This window comes from Galeopterus variegatus, unplaced genomic scaffold (assembly GCF_000696425.1).
Source record: "Galeopterus variegatus unplaced genomic scaffold, G_variegatus-3.0.2 Scaffold113, whole genome shotgun sequence".
In the NCBI taxonomy this organism is placed as follows: domain Eukaryota; kingdom Metazoa; phylum Chordata; class Mammalia; order Dermoptera; family Cynocephalidae; genus Galeopterus; species Galeopterus variegatus.
Window position 1 is genome coordinate 1,486 of NW_007726224.1, and position 7,333 is coordinate 8,818.

At 36.5% G+C, this 7,333-nt stretch overlaps 1 pseudogene; it reads left to right on the plus strand.

Annotated features, from left to right (window-relative positions):
- Positions 1–200: 200 nt before the first annotated feature.
- On the plus strand, positions 201–4,675 carry LOC103602346 (annotated as a pseudogene).
- Positions 4,676–7,333: the final 2,658 nt, after the last annotated feature.

Genomic DNA, 7,333 nt, shown 5'->3' on the forward strand with positions numbered 1-7,333 from the left:
GCAAAATTTTTACCTAATAGTAAAATATTAAGATATTCTTACAAAGTCAGGATGAAGATAAGCCTGCTTCGTATCAGTAATTATTCAAAACTGTTCAAGAGTCATAGACGATTCAATAAGACAAGAAAAACAAGTAAGAGGGAAGCTATAGGCATGGACGAGAACCATCATTAACTGCAGATATGACTGTCTATCAACAGAAACTGTCAGATGTCTGCGAGGAACAGACAAGACAGCGGAAGTGGAGCAGAAGCAGCAGCGGACCTTCTGCAAGTTCACCTACCGGATGTGGACCTTGACCGAGGCACGACGTGTACTACAGCAATTGAAGCAGTTGTACAGTGCCCGGCATCAGTGGCACCTGAACCGCGGCCTTCGGCAGAAGCAGCACTGGCTGCTGAAGCTCCTGTGCAAGGCCAAGAAGGAGGAGCCACCCACGGAGAAGCCAGAGATGGTGAAGATTCATCTGCGGGACATGATCATCCTGCCTGAGATATGGGCAGCATGGTGGGCGTCTACAACGGCAAGACCTTCAACCAGGTGGAGATTAAGCCCGAGTTGATCAGCCACTACCTGGGCGAGTGCTCCATCACCCGTAAGCCTGTGAAGCACGGCTGGCCGGGCAAAGGGGCCACCCACTCTTTCCGCTTCTTCCTCCTTATGAAGCCTACTTCACCAAAGAAGGCACAATCATTGCCAAAAAAACACAAAACAAACAAACCAAAAACTATCAGACTGATTTTTAAAAACATGGCCTGACTCCCATCGCAATCACACACGTTGCAAAAAAAAAAATTAAATGACTTGTTTAACAACACAGCCAAGTTTAAAAGAAATATTACTCATAAGGAAATAGCAGTACAGAGAAAAATTAAAGCCAGAAAGTAAACTGATAAAAGAATGGACAGATGAAGATAGATATAGAATATTATCATTACTCCAAAAGGTTTTCATGTAATTCTCCTTCCTACCCCCACTCTTATTTACTTCATAGATTTTTGACTCTACTACAAGTTCATATAAATAAAATAATATGGTATATATGATTCTAGTCTTTGATGCATTTGAAAATAAGCTGCAGACAGTACACTTAACTTCATTGTACATATCATTACTTAGAGTTTGATTTTTTTTAAGGTAAAATTTACATACAAAAAATTTGTGTACCATTTGGTGAGTTTTTCATTTCACTGCTAGAGTTACAGAAGAATGGATAGATGGATAGATATGTGACAAAGCAAACATACCAGTATTTTCATTGTAGACTCTAGATCAGTCAGCAAACAGTAGCCTGTGGGCCAAATCTGGACTGCTACATCCTTTTGGTATGGCCCATGAACTAAGAACAGTTTTTACATTTTAAAAAAGTTGAAAATAAATTAAAAGAATAATTCATGACATGTGAAATTCAAAATTCAAATTTCAGTGTCTAAATATGTTGAAAAACAGCCATACTCATTCATTTAGGTATTGTCCATGGCTGCTTTTGCACTACAGTGGGACAGCTGAATAGTTGCAACAGATACTGTATGGACTTCAAAGACTAAAATATTTACTATTTGGCCCTTTTCAGAAAAAGTTTGCCAACTCCTGCTCTAAACAGTGAGTATACGAGTGTTCTGTATGAGTGTACTGTAAAAATCTTTCAACTTTTCCATGTTCAATATTTTTTTTATAAGAGAATGTTGAAAAAAATCAGAGCAATAATCATAAGTGGATTCTACAAAGGCCCCCTGGGGAGAGGAAAGGGGGTTCTATCAGTTTTAAGTACTGCAGTTGGCTTTTCTAAAACCTATCTGAAAGAATGCTTGGAGCTGCAGAAGGTGAGAATATTATAATGAAGACTCTAATATAAAGCCAGGAATCTCTAACAGAATGTTCTCTCTTTTTAAAATAGGCCTAAAAACATTCTATCAGCCAACGAAAGTGTCAAGGAAGCTTGCCATTACGTGAAGTCCTAGATGAAAGAAAAAAAATTTTTTTAATATCCATGAAAAATAAAAACATCAAGCCTGTCCCCATTCTCATTCTCAGTTGGAGACTGAATTAGTTTTTAGGGCTATCATAACAAAGTACCACAAACTAGGTGGCTTAAAACAACAAGAATTTATCCTCTCATAGTTTCAGAGGCTAGAAGTCAAAAATTGAGTTGGTGACAGAGCCATGTTCAGAGGCTCTAGGGAAGAATCCTTCCTTGCCTCTTCCTAGAAAGGAAACCTGTATTCATACATAAGATCCTATCCCCTTCTCAACTACTTAATGACATCGTTCTGGCAATTCTAACCTCTCTCTCCTACATCATCAATTTTACTCTCTCTACTAATTCATTTCTATCAGCATAAACCATATTTCTCAGATCTCAAAAATGAAAGCAAAAACAATTTTAAAACTCTTGACTCCACTTCCCCCCTTCCATTTCTCTGCCTTCTTTATTACAAACTCCTCAGAAGAATCATCTATACTTACTGCTTCCAATCTGGCTTTTGTTCTCACCACTTCACCAAAACTGTTCTTACAAAGATAAGCAATAGTGTGTTGCTAAATCCAACAGTAAATTACTGATCCTCTTTTTATTTATCTATCAGCAGCATTTAACATAATCGATTCCTCCCTCATTTGAACATTCCCTTCACTTGGCTTCTAAAATATCACATTCTTGGTACCAAAACCAGACAAGACACATTTTTTGATATGTTCTTGAAGTACAATGAAATGTAGTACAGTCATCCCTCAGTATCCATGGGGAAGTGGTTTCAGAAACTTCCACAGATACCAAAATCCACAGATGCTCAAGTCCCTGATATAAAATGGTGTAGTATTTGCATATAACTTGTGCACATCCTCCCATATACTTTAAATCATTTCTAGATTACTCATGATACCTAATACAATGTAACTGCTATGTAAAATAGTTGTTGTACTGTATTGTTGAAGTAATAATGACATGGAAAAAATGTATGAACATGTTCACTATAGATACAATTTTTAAAACAGTTTTGATCTATGATTAGTGGAATCCATGGTTGTGGAACTCACAGATACAGAAAGCCGACTGTACTTGTTAAAGCATTCTTTGAAGTTACAATATCAATTTTATCAAGAATATCAGCAGGAAGTCCATTGATTCTGGAATTAAAGACACTCCTTTGGATAATGCTAAAATTAAGAACTGAATCTCATATAAAACTATCTCAACAAATGCTGTTTTCCTGAAATCATTCACAGTCATTTAATACGGAAATTTCTGTTTCAGAAACTCCCCTATTAGCAAATTCAATTTCTAACATCATGAAAAGGACTCAAGATCCTACAGTAAAGCTGTATCTATGAGTGTGTGTGCACACGCATGCACATGCACGCATACCTGTGTGTATGCACATGCAACTGAAAAGAAAGAATTCTTAGAGAAAGCCAAATTTGGTACATATACATTATGTCAAGATCTTGATGGTCTTGTCATTATAGGAAGATTAAGAGAAACTTTTAAGCTCCTGTAGAGTTCTTGGCTTTTATAGATCATGGCTGTTTTGTTTTGTTTTAATTTAACACATGTATACAGAGTTCTGTAGCAATCACACATGGAGCTGTATCAACTCTAAACAATACAAAGTGACTACCCTCATAGGATTAGCACTTAGAGGTACTATTCCCTCCTTTCATTCCAACTTGATACCTGCTTCTATTATAGCAGTGAAATATAAAAGAAAAAGAAATAAAAGCTTAGGTTAAAGGCAAGGAGTATTTAAAATGCCACACTGATAAGTTTAAGTTTTATGACTGTCATATTACTATCAACTTTATATGGAGATATCTGGAGATTTAAACTTGAGATAATGTTTTAAAATGAAGAGGGGGAAAATTTGCCTAATTCCTTAGTTTCAACCTGGCGATCATCTCTTTGACATTCCCATCTTTTGACAAAATCCTTGTGAAACTTTCATAAATATTTAGTGCAAAAGCCTAACTGGAGAGGGTAGGGCAGAGGAGAATTCATCCTCTTCTTCATCTCAGGTTAACACCTAGTCTCACCCAGTCTGACAGGATTCATGCACTGATGAAAACGCAATCTTGGAAAAGAATATCTGAGGAGGGGACCATGAAGGGAGCCATTGATTCAACAAGAACCATGTAAAAAACGATTAGATGCTTTCATGAGACCCCAAACAATGTTTCATCCATGTCTATAACTTTGACTTTGTTTACATGGTATCCTTTATTTTTACCATTTAACATCCCACCTTCCCCGCCTGTCCATAAAATGACCACTGTCCATTTTTAATCCTATAAATCCAAACTTCGCCATAATTTTATGACTATAACTTGAAAACTATTAGGTCCTTAAGGGTAGAAACCATTTCTTATTATTTTTTAATTCCCAGTATTTAGCATGATTTCTGGACATAACAGGCCCTCAACAGATGTTTTCATGTATTTATTTACTTATTTATTTGACACGTATTGATTGTATGTATTTATGGGGTACAGAGATATATTTCAAGGATGTTTGCTAAATAAACATACTACCTTACTATACTGATGAAATTATACTCACTCAACAGTGTTAATCAAATCATTTGGTTTACCTTTAAAAATTTTACTTTTACTTTTATTCTAGGTAAATTTCACTCTGAAGATTATAACTAATGAGAATATTTTAACCCTGTGGATAGTGTAATTTGACTTCGAGGCTGCAACATGTTACGTTAGAGGCTTGGGTTTTCAAGGCCAGTCCCTAAAAAAATAGTCTTGGTTTGTGTGGGTTTTTATTTTTTTATTTTGCATGTATGGTAGCCTCATAATCTAACTAATCAGAATTCTCCAGAGACCTGATATTCTAAACTGAACTGATCTATTATTTAGCTTTTCTAAATGCTTCTAATTTTTAAAATTCTCTTCATGAAAACAGCTAACCCAAAATGTTGGTAATTATAGTCTATATTTTATTTTATATGCAAATTTGAAGACATAAAATATTTTTAAGATATAAAACATTTGAAGAATTAAAAATCTTCTTAAAATATTACTACTTCCAGCATTGACAGAATAACTAGGACAAGATTTTCCTCTTGTTGTAAACTAGAAAATTGTATAAAATATATAAAGCAATTACTTTCAGACACTAAACGTAAGGCAGAACAAACACATGATCCCTGAGAGGTGAGAAACAAACAAGGGGAGCTTTACATTCACTCTGACTTTCTACCTGGAGGTACTTTCTACACCATACTAAAGAGAGGCAAAACCCAAAAAGAGTATGATGAGCTTGCTCAGTAGAGGACACTGAGATTGCAGTTTCAAATTAGGAAAAGCACCTGGGATTTTTGTGGAGCAGAGCACCAGAAAGGAGAGATCTACAAAGAGAAAAAGGTCCGAAATCTTTATAAGAGTTTCCTTTAGTCTGTTCTTGACTACTACACTATACCTGCATACAGCAAAACTCCATGATGCTGTGCAAAGAAGAACCAGGAAGCTGCAACCAGAAAAATTCCCAGAATGCAAACACACCTGGTAGATACTCAACTGGGAGAGAAGAAAGTACTTACTGAATGCCCAGGCCATTCAGTGGAGAAAGGAGAAGAGTAACACCTTGGAATGGGGCTAAACTAGGCCTAGAGTACAGGCTCTCTAACAAACAATAAAAATAAGCTGGAAATATCAAGCCACAAATACTTTAAGTTTCTGCCAAAGTACAAAAGAATATAAGAAAATTCAGGACTCAAGAATGTAAAATGTCCAAGACCCAATGAAAGACTATTTACACATGTGAAGAAACAAAAATAGGAGCAATAACAAGGATAAAAATCAAAGAAACAGATTCAGGAATGACAAAAATCATGGAATTAACCAACAAGCACTTTTTAGATGAAAAAATGCACTAGAGGGGATTAACAGCAGATTCAAGCAAACAGATATTCATTAGGTTGTGCAACTATCACCATGATCTAATTACAGAACATTTTTATCACCCCAAAAAGAAAACCTATAGCTATTAGGAGACACTTACCTCTCCCTCCCCTTCTTCCCCGTTTTGTCTTTATGGATTTAGTTATTCTAGATATTTTATTTTTAATTTTTACTTATTTTAATTTTTAATTACAACAATTATTGAAACATATTGATTTTAATATTTATGTGGTACAGAGTTATATTTCAATACATGACATTCTAACACACAGTACCTTAGAATGTGAATATATTTGGAGACAGGGCATTTTAAAGAGGTAATTAAGGTAAAATGAGGTCATATGGATGGGCCCTACTCCACTATGACTACTATCCTTATTGAAAGAAGATATTAAGACACAGACATGCATAAAGGAAAGATCATGTGAAGACAAAAGGGAGAAGACTGCTATCTATGAGCCAAGGAGAGAGGCCTCAGAATGAAACCAAGCCTGCTGACACCTTGATCTTGGAGTTCTAGTCTCCAGAACTGTAAAGAAATAAATTTCTGCTGGGTAAGCCACCCAGACTGCAATACTTTGTTATAGCAGCATTATCAAAATAATGCAGGCTCTAATATTCTTCAGTTATTTAGATTCTCTAACATGTTAATAGCATGGAAACAAACACCAAAATACAGAAGTGAAACTCACATTTCAGGAAATTCTAAAATTAGTTCTTTGGAGATATCAATGTGTAAAAGGGTTCTGAATCTCCTTTCAAACAGGCTAAATTACTCTGGGTTCAGTGGGACTTTAGGAATAGTAAATACTACATTCCTAAAGCAAAAGTTAGCTTTCTACTATCTTTTTGTATTATGGTATATGTATACACATTATTGTTTTAGTTGCAAAAGAGCCAACACTGAATTCCAAATGAAGAGAACGACCTTGAATTGGCTCAAGACCTACCTGTAACAAAACGGAAAGAAGTGGACATGCTTCAGAGAAAAACAGAGCTGGGTTAAAATCATAGGTCCATCTTACTAGCTAATTAACAATAGATAAGTTACTCTCTTGAGACCCAGTTTCCTGAGTCTTACAAAGGGAGATCACTTAGCATGATGCCTAGCACATAACAAATGCTTTATAAAAGAGGACATCATTGGGCCGGCCCGGTGGCGCATGCGCTAGTGCGCCGCTTGGGAAGCGCGGAGGCGCTCCCCCCGAGGGTTCAGATCCCACATGCAGACCGGTTCCCGCTCACTGGCTGAGCGAGGCGCGGGAGCAACGCCGAGGGTTGCGATCCCGTTGCCGGTCCCGGTCCAGTACGGGGGCGACACTGAGGGTTGCGATCCATTGCCGGACACGGAAAAAGACAAAAAAAAAAAAAAAAGAGGACATCATTAACAACACAGAATTGGCCACAAAAAATTTAGCAAGCTATCTAT